The following is an 8764-nucleotide window of genomic DNA, read 5'->3' as shown; positions in this document are numbered from 1 at the left end:
AAAAAAAGTAAATATGTAAATGATGAAAGGATTAAAGGATTTGGTATTTCCCTAGAAAATCAATCTGTGTGACATCCAAGTGAAAACCACGCAACACCAAATTTGATTATTTTGAATTTCTTTAAGTTATTAGCTATTAGCTGTAGCCTATGGGTTGAGAAAATTGTCCCACTTCCTGGGATAATAATAAACAATTTCAGTTAAGATTATGAGATTATTATATTATTTATTTCAGTTGGATTATAAGAAAAAGGCATTGTCACAAAGATTGAAATAGTTTTGTTCCTATAAGCTCATGAAAAAGTTGAGAAATAAAATTTACAGGTAAATGGGAGCTGCTAAGAATATGTCAAATGAATGCAAAAATGTAAAACAAAACAATTTAAACAAAAAAGCCATCAAAAATGATTTGGAAAAAAGGAGAAATTAAACTTTAATTTTTTTGTGTGTGTCTAGGCAGACATTCTTAGGGCAGAAGGGACTTGACTCATAACCTCACTATTTCTAAAATCCGTTATGGCCCTGGTTACTCGTTATTACTCTAATTAACTGTTCTGACTTGTCTGGGAATGGAAGTTACAAAGACCCTTTGAAACGCAGCATCAGCTCTTCGCTAACTCATCCAGTTGTGAGCGTGCAAACCTGCTGCACTCCTTTCTTAAAATGGAGGATCTACAGAGCACGCGGCGCCTCACGAACACCAGACTTTCCATGTGATTAGCCCTAATCCACAGCAGCTTCAGATCTACGCTATGCGCAGGCGGCGCGCATCTATATCAGGCCGCTGGCTACTTCCTGAATCAGGGTTAGCTTGCTGCTGTGTGTGATAGGAGCATGTAGAGCAGCAGCTGAAGACTCAAAGCAGGCTGCGGGAGGTCACTTTCCTGAGTAGCACACAACAAACAGAGGATTTTCGGGAAGAGTTAGCCTCGACGACATGGATTACTGGGTAGGTGTCGCTTCACTTTGCTCTGTTTTCGCTCATTACTTCCTCTGTGAGACACGGGACAATGACAGCGCTGCTAACAAGAACGCTCGGAGAGAGAGCGGGAGGACTTGTTTATCAGTAGTGAAGTGAGCCAGTGACCCGACTTGTTTTGCTTTCGTGATGCTCCACAAACAGCAAGATTCACAGTCAAAGCTTCACGTTGCAAAAGAACACTTAATCTGCACTGATACTTTGAGCCCTTGAAGCGGGACACTTAGATGAGATCAGCCACATATGTTTTCAGTCACTTATGATAATAATAAAAGAAAGTTGCCTATGCGTAGCTTCATGTTACATTTCTATTTAATCAAAACCTCATGTTTTATGATAAAAGTGTCTGCAAAGTGGAGAATAACCCCTGTAAAAGGTTTAAAGCTGCTTCCTATTGTTTATTGCTGCAGCCAACTGTTTAAAATTAGAGATCCTGTTCAACCATAAACCTGCAGGAAGTTTAAAACAAGCATTTCTCTCTATGCTGCGAGCAGAGAGCTGCTGAGATTTGAGGGATTTTCCTTAAACGAGCACAATCAACTTTTTGTTGATAGTAGACACCAGCAGCAGCAGCAGCAGCAGCAGCAGACAAAAGACTGAGCGCTAGAGGGCGGCTCCTGTGACACAGATCTGCTGTCAGTGCAAAGTCAACCTCCAGTCTGTCACTGTGCACTCATCAGGATCAGCGAGGGAGGACGAAGGAGAGGGAAAAGGCTTCATTTTGATGAAATGCAGTTCATGTCATGATAACTCGGAGGCTCTACAGAGCAGCTAAAGGAAACTTTTTTTTTTTTTCCCATACACCACATCTGTAATTATTTCCCCTCAATCTCTCTTTGAATACAAGGGTGGTGATGTTGTGTTCAGAGTCTGTTTTCCCTTGATGTATCCAGGAGCAGCCACCTCACACCCAGTACATTTCCATGAGAACATGACCTCCCCTCTGAGACAACAAAAGCTCTCCTTACAGAATAGTCAAATGTTGTATGAGGGGGAGCAGAGGAATGGGCGTCCACTGCTCCAACAATGAAGGAGGACAATGCTGGTACAAGAGTCTTGTGTGTACCTGGTTTAAGTTTTTCTGAGGCAAAGATAGCACTGAATGGTTTTTGGAGACGTGTGGGCGGACCTGAGGGTGAAACATGGACATAGAATGTGTTGGATAACAAAAGAGGCCTGGATGTGAAGGGGCAGGCTTGCCTTTTGCACTGATGTTAGATAACACCATTTAATCTTTTCTTTATGACACACGTGTGGCCAGCAATCATACTCTTTTGCACCTCTGCTCGACATTTTCGTGTAAATACTCTCCCTATCATAAACACTCAGTCAAGCCTCCCAGACAACACATGTTAATGGCATATTTTCCGTTGTTTCCCACTCGTCTCTGGTGCAGCTGATCTTGCCAAACCTGTATGAGAACGTGTTATCCAAACAGGCAGGTATGACAGCCGTGGCTCGAGCAGTGGAGGTGGACTCTTGCGTCTCACTGACAGCCTTCCACTAAGCTGCATTCACTGCACAAAAAAAAGAGAAAAGAAATCTAATTTTCTCAGAATGAAACTCTGTGGCTGATGCCTTGGACAATCAGGCTGAACTAAAAACCTGACATCCTTTTCATGTTGGAACAAAGATGGAGAAACTTTGTGACACAATAAACACAGTGTTTCCTTTGCGCAAGGGAGTTTGCCTCATTGTGCCATTATGGGATGTTTATATCAGGCGGCACAGATTGTGATTACTTAAGATATTGTCTTTTGAACCTTAAGCTTTTCTCCATCTGATTAGGCTGAGGTGGAGAAACGAGCGTCCTTGCTATCACGCTGCTGCTATTGTGTCATAAAAACACAACAGGGGAGAGATAATGAAAAGATAATTTTGCTGCACTTATGAAACGGCCTCATGAGTCATTTACTCTGATTTAAGCTCAGAGCTACTCAGGCTGAAAAAAACACTCACATCAAGATCGTCATGAAAATATTTCAACATTTATTGGTGATCAGGCTGAGAACTAACCACGCAATGCAGATCTCAGTGTTTTAACTTCCTGTCTTGTCTTGATCACGATTGATTGCAAAACATCCCCTCAGCTGGCTGATGTGTTGTTGCCGGTTTGTGCCAGTGGGAGGAGCCTGTGAATAGTCATCCTGTAAGCAGAGCGCGTTCTCTCACTCTCACCTGGAGAACAAATAGCTGACTGACAGTGGTTCGTGTGAGGAGGAAACTGAGCTCTGTAGTCTCACAATGTCTTTTGATGTAAGTACTAAAGTTTGTGGTCTGTGATGGTAACCAGTTAACAGGTTGTTCTTCCTGAAAAGTGAGTTGTTTTTCTGTCATCGTAAAGATTTAGAGCGTGTCTCTCTCTCAAATTAAATCGAAGGCAACTGGACTTGTATTTGTCTGTGGAAGACGTTTCGCCTCTTATCCAAGCGGCTTCATCAGTTCTTATGTATGGTCTCTCTAGTCCGCACTAGTTGACTAGTATTGGTCACTCGTCAGACTAGTGCGGACTAGAGAGACCAATACATTAAGAACTGATGAAGCCGCTTGGATAAGAGGCGAAACGTCTTCCACAGACAAATCAGGTCAGTTGCCTTTCGATTTAATTTGAGAGAGAGAGATAACTATGACCTGGACGAATGAGAACATTCACAGACATTTAGAGCGTGACTCAGAAAATTTTATATTGATCATATGCAGGATTTTTATCCATAATGTGATGTCCTCCTCCATAATGTATATCTGTACATAGATTTATAGGAATTTTTGTGAAAGCAGGCTTTTACATTAAAGCGTCTTGTCTGATGAAATGAATTCATTGCACCATTTTGTAATATGATGGTCAGAACAATGACTTACTCTCCATCAACACACTTCCTCATATGTGACAGGTGTGTTTACAGTAAGAAAGTTCTTTTTCCGGTAAACATAAACTGTTAGACTCTTCTTCCTTCAAAATCAAAAATGTTGTGTGTCTTAAACGCTGTTCATATCAATTGTAATACGTGTGTGTGTGTGTGGTGCGTGCAGAGTGCCTTGGAGGTGTATAAGGAGATGGTCCTGCTGTACCTGCAAGAGGCCGGCGACAGGTCAACCTGCGCTGCGCCGACCTGGAGCCGTGGCAGATCAATCGGAGCGGCGGTCATCACCACGCTGGGAGCAGTCTGGGTCAAAGGCTTCCTCTTCCAGCAAGAAAGTAAGTCATCACACATAACACATGGGAACAAAGCAGGTCTGCTGTACACTGAATCAGAGATGATAACACATGAATGAGTTTTAGAACTCCTGAAATTGCTAGAGGACGGTGTTCACAAGCTTCTTGAGTCATGCTTGTAATTTGCAGGCACATTCACTGAACTGTTTTGCCACCAAGGTTCACCCTCTGTGGCTCTAAACTGAAAACCTTTTTTAAGTTTAAGCTTCCCCCCGTGCTCTGCAGTTTAGTCCAGGACTTGTTTCTCTCTAGTGTGTGTAACTGACAAATACCTTCAATCAACAAGACTTTTCTAGATGTGCTATCAGTCAATCAGTGTTGAAATTCCTCGCAGCGGGGTCAGCTCCACCTGGTAAACACAGCTCGGAGGAGTGAAAGTTGGTCTTCTCAGGGAGAACTAGCTGCACGTCTTCAGAGCTTTCAGGGTCATGAATAAAAAATGCTTTGTCAATATGGCTGCGAGTTTTAGTGGCGCACTCTTCATCCTGACTTGTGATTATAGGTCACAGTCAGCGTTTTAATATTTTGTGGTTGAATGTGTGGCCAAGTTTCACCACAGCTGCTGCCTTTTTTTTTTTTTTCCCCTCTCTGGCTAATAGGTCTCACATCCCGAATCAAGAAGCAGGGCTTTCGACTCATCAGAAAAATACCCTTTGTTGAATAGCAGTAAAGTATCAGTGGTAAATTCTGTTCCGTCTTTTCCCAGCAGATGTTCACTGACTCGTCTCTCAGACTCCAATGAGTCACTCCTGGATGACTGAGTGCAGCATGCAAGGGTGGGGGGGGGGAGACGGGAAGGAGACCTTATGCACACTTCATCAATGCTCTGGTGATAACATTACGTTACTTCTGGTCATTATGTCACCAGCAAGAGAGCTCACTTTCAGGCTTTATCAAAGAAATTTACATAAAATGTTGATAGCACAGTGGACATGTTGTCACGTTCAAGTCTGAGACACTGATCCCCACCTTTATTCCCTGTTGTCACAACCTGGCTGCTTTACTTGTATATGTTTTTACTTGCAATCAAAAGACAAGTTTGAAAATAAGTCCGTCCTCTCTTCAGTGGCAGATTCCAGAGCCAGCTGAACAAATGCTTTGGATGACATGTCGACCAGTCTGTGCACGCTGAAGGAAAGGGATGAGCTTACGACACTAAGCAGCTGCCATCTAAAGGTCTCTTCTCAGAGCCAAGTGCTGGACAAATCAGAGAGTACGAGACCTGAGTAAGTCGTCATTCTTTCCTCAGCTCTCCTTCATGGTTCATTACACTGTGCAGCCCAGTCCCAGGAGAGCATTTCACTTGCCTGACCTTTTTTTGGAGAAAACCAGTGACAGTGTGTCGTTGCAGATGAGGTGCAGTGGGAGAAAAGGATGTTGTTTCGGGTGCAGTGTACTGGGGCGATGAATCCCTGACCAAACTCCTTGTGAAGGTTCGTGCCTTTGTATCTCTGGAACTTGGCATTTCAAGCATGAATAGTCGAGTCCAAGCTTGAATACTTTTTTTTGTTTGTACTTTTTTTACTTTTTTTATTTTTTTGCTTCTGTTTTTGTCAATTTTTGAGAAACACGTCCTGTTCATCCTCTAAATTGAAAGTGCTGCCAACCTGTGGTCTGGAAATATTTGTATATTTGAAAAATTTTTTCGCCTTTGCTGTTAGGTATATGGAGATTTTGCATGGAGCAATCCACTTCACCCCGACATCTTTTCCTGGCGTAAGGAAGGATGGAAGGCAGAGGTTGTTAGGATGGCTTGCGCACTTTTCCAAGCGGGCCCAGCTCCTGCGGCACAGTAAGTCACCGCACTGTCGGTAAACGCTCCCAAAACGTAGAAAGCCAGTAACCAAAAGATGGCATATGTGACGTACCTTTACTTCTGCTTTGTGCCAGGTTACTTCAGGGGGAACTGAGAGCATACTGATGGCCTGCAAGGCGTACAAGACATTGGCGTAATGACGAGGACGTCAAATACCCTGAAATGTAAGGTGTAACTGATGAACACGTGGAACCTATGTGGAGCTTGTTCCTTCTTGAAGTGTTCTAAACCATGATGATTTATTTTTTTCTTTTTGCAGCCTTGCGCTCTGTAAGCGTCAACGCAGCCTTTACAAAGCAGCACATTACTTCGGGAATGAAGCTGGTTCACATTCCCCTTGATAACAAAACTATGAAAGTGGATGTGGAAGGTGAGAATACAGTCAACGCAAGACACTATGTGCTAACTGACTGCTATTATTAGACATCAGTCATTCTCATTTGTTTCCTCTTTTTTCAAGGCTATGAAGAGAAGCCATCAACAAGAACACAGCCATGGCTCGTGTGCTCGGCGCCTCAGTTTCCTCACGGAATCATGGATCCCATCGAGGAAGTAGCCAAGGTCAGGAGTGAAAGATTTTTCCCCCTCTGCATGTATTTCTGAATGAAAACGGGGAAGTCAGATGTCACTTGACACTTTCCCTCGGTGTGTTCCAGCTGGCTGTGCGCTACAACCTCCGCTGCATGTGGATGCCTGTCTGGGAGGTTTTCCTCATTGTCTTCATGGCCAAGGCTGGTTATCCACTCGCCCCGTTCGACTTCAGGGTAAAAGGTGTTACCAGGATCTCTGCAGACACGCCACAGGTAAAGGAGTGGCTGCTTATTCGCTTCAGATGGCTGTCTTCTTCACTGACTCTTTCTTGTTTTTTAAACACATATAAAACAAGCTTACAAAAACAAGTTGCAGACATTTAATTATGTGTGATGCAATAGTTATGGAATTTAAATTTTTAATTCTATCTGACCCACAAGATATATTTATAGTACTATAGTTACTGTGCCTTATGTGTGTGTGTGACATTCCTCTGCAGTACGGCTACGCCCCAAAGGTTCTTCCTCAGTGATCCTCTACAGTGATAAAAAGTAACCGTCACTATCAGTACTTTGTACTCCAGAACTGGCCAGGGGGGAATCTACGCCTCAGCCCTCCCGTGGCGGGCTCCAGACAGGAGGTATCATCGCGCCGTGCTGGGCGACCAATGATTGCACATGGGAGAGAAACGGATACATTAGAACGCCACCAGGGAAGATCATCAGTCACATGATGCACTCAGAATCAAAACAGAAGTGAGGCTCCTACAGACTGAAGTAGACACAGACAGTATAGTTTATCCCGTCACCTCTGACATCCGTTCATCGTTTCTTCTCAATTGACAGAATCCAGAAGATGAAAGGCAGTGTTTGTGTTTCGGGGAATCCCCCCCCAAGGGGTGTCAGTGGTGGCAAATTAGCCTCAGATGTTTTTTGTATTTTTCCGTCTGTCTAATGCACTGACGTCGAAGGGCTGGAATCTGAACACACTGCAGTACCCATCCAGGTTACAGTAAAAACAAGTTGAGAGTTGAATTCACAGATTTCATGATGTTGATAAGTATCCACTAGTAACTACTAATAACTGTCGCGATCTCCTCTGTCACAGCATCCACAATTTGTGCACAGTTCTGCCACACCCAAGCCGGCGGGTCGCCGATAGTTTATTACGTGATTCAGAGAGCAGGTTCAGCCGTCATCCTGAAGAACCCCAAAGAGAAACCACAGGAATGTGAGATGGCGCCGCGGTTACACACCTGACGTTGTTGTATCCACTAAATAACATATAACTAAAAACTGTTCAGTGAGTTGTGTTACAACACAAGAAAGAACTCCGCAGCACAGAAACGGCCGTTGGCACTTCTTTTTAAAGTCCATCACTTCAAAAAAGAAAAGAAAAAAGAAAGCTGTAAAGTCTTTGATGTCACGTGTGATATTTTGAACAGGTTCCTAAGAATAAATAACTCACTGTTTTGCTCTGATGCTCTCTACAATCAGACAACCTGTTACATATTCTGCACTGCCATGTTGCCGTTCTGCTTTTGTCTATTACAGAGCTACGCACAGTGAATAAATTCAACACTACAGTCAGTTCACAGTACAGTTTTATCGTACAGTTTCCCGTTCAGCCGATCATCTATCGTCAGGAAAGCTGAACATTGAATTTAAAGTGTAGCCTGTTTGTTTTCTGCTGCACAAGGCCGTCATTTCAATTGACACAAACTGCATGTGAAGTTTCAGAATAAATGAATTATATTAAAAAACCCCAGATTAACAGTGAAGTATATAAATAATGAATTTTTACAGTCTATTCTCACTGGTTTCATTTCTCCAGGTTTGGTTTTCAATATAAATAAGGAACTCCACTGTGTTTTCCATCACAAAAAAACAGTAATACAGTTATTTGACTCAGTCAAAAAAACTAAACGCAGAGAAATGATGCTTAATATTTTTTAAGAATTTAATCACGACATTTCAGTGCATATTCATAAATCTCGTAATGTCAATCGCAAATTAAATCTGCATAATCTACTTGTAAACTTCCAGAACGGTGGCTGGAGAATTTCATCATGTTTCTTCATTATCAAAGTGTGATCATTCACATCAATGATCATTTTCTGGTCTCAAAAGAGTAGCTCAGACAGACTAGCTCTATACCATGGGATTAATCAAAATAACTATCAGACCATTTTATTATTATTGTTGTTGATTTGTTTTTCTACCAC

At 42.6% G+C, this 8764-nt stretch overlaps 1 pseudogene; it reads left to right on the top strand.

Annotated features, from left to right (window-relative positions):
• The first annotated feature begins 816 nt into the window (after positions 1-816).
• LOC111220772 lies at positions 817-7555 on the top strand (annotated as a pseudogene).
• Positions 7556-8764: the final 1209 nt, after the last annotated feature.

Source organism: Seriola dumerili, unplaced genomic scaffold, assembly GCF_002260705.1.
Source record: "Seriola dumerili isolate Sdu_G_001 unplaced genomic scaffold, Sdu_1.0 BDQW01000073.1, whole genome shotgun sequence".
Taxonomy (NCBI): domain Eukaryota; kingdom Metazoa; phylum Chordata; class Actinopteri; order Carangiformes; family Carangidae; genus Seriola; species Seriola dumerili.
This window is presented reverse-complemented; position numbering and strand designations above follow the sequence as displayed.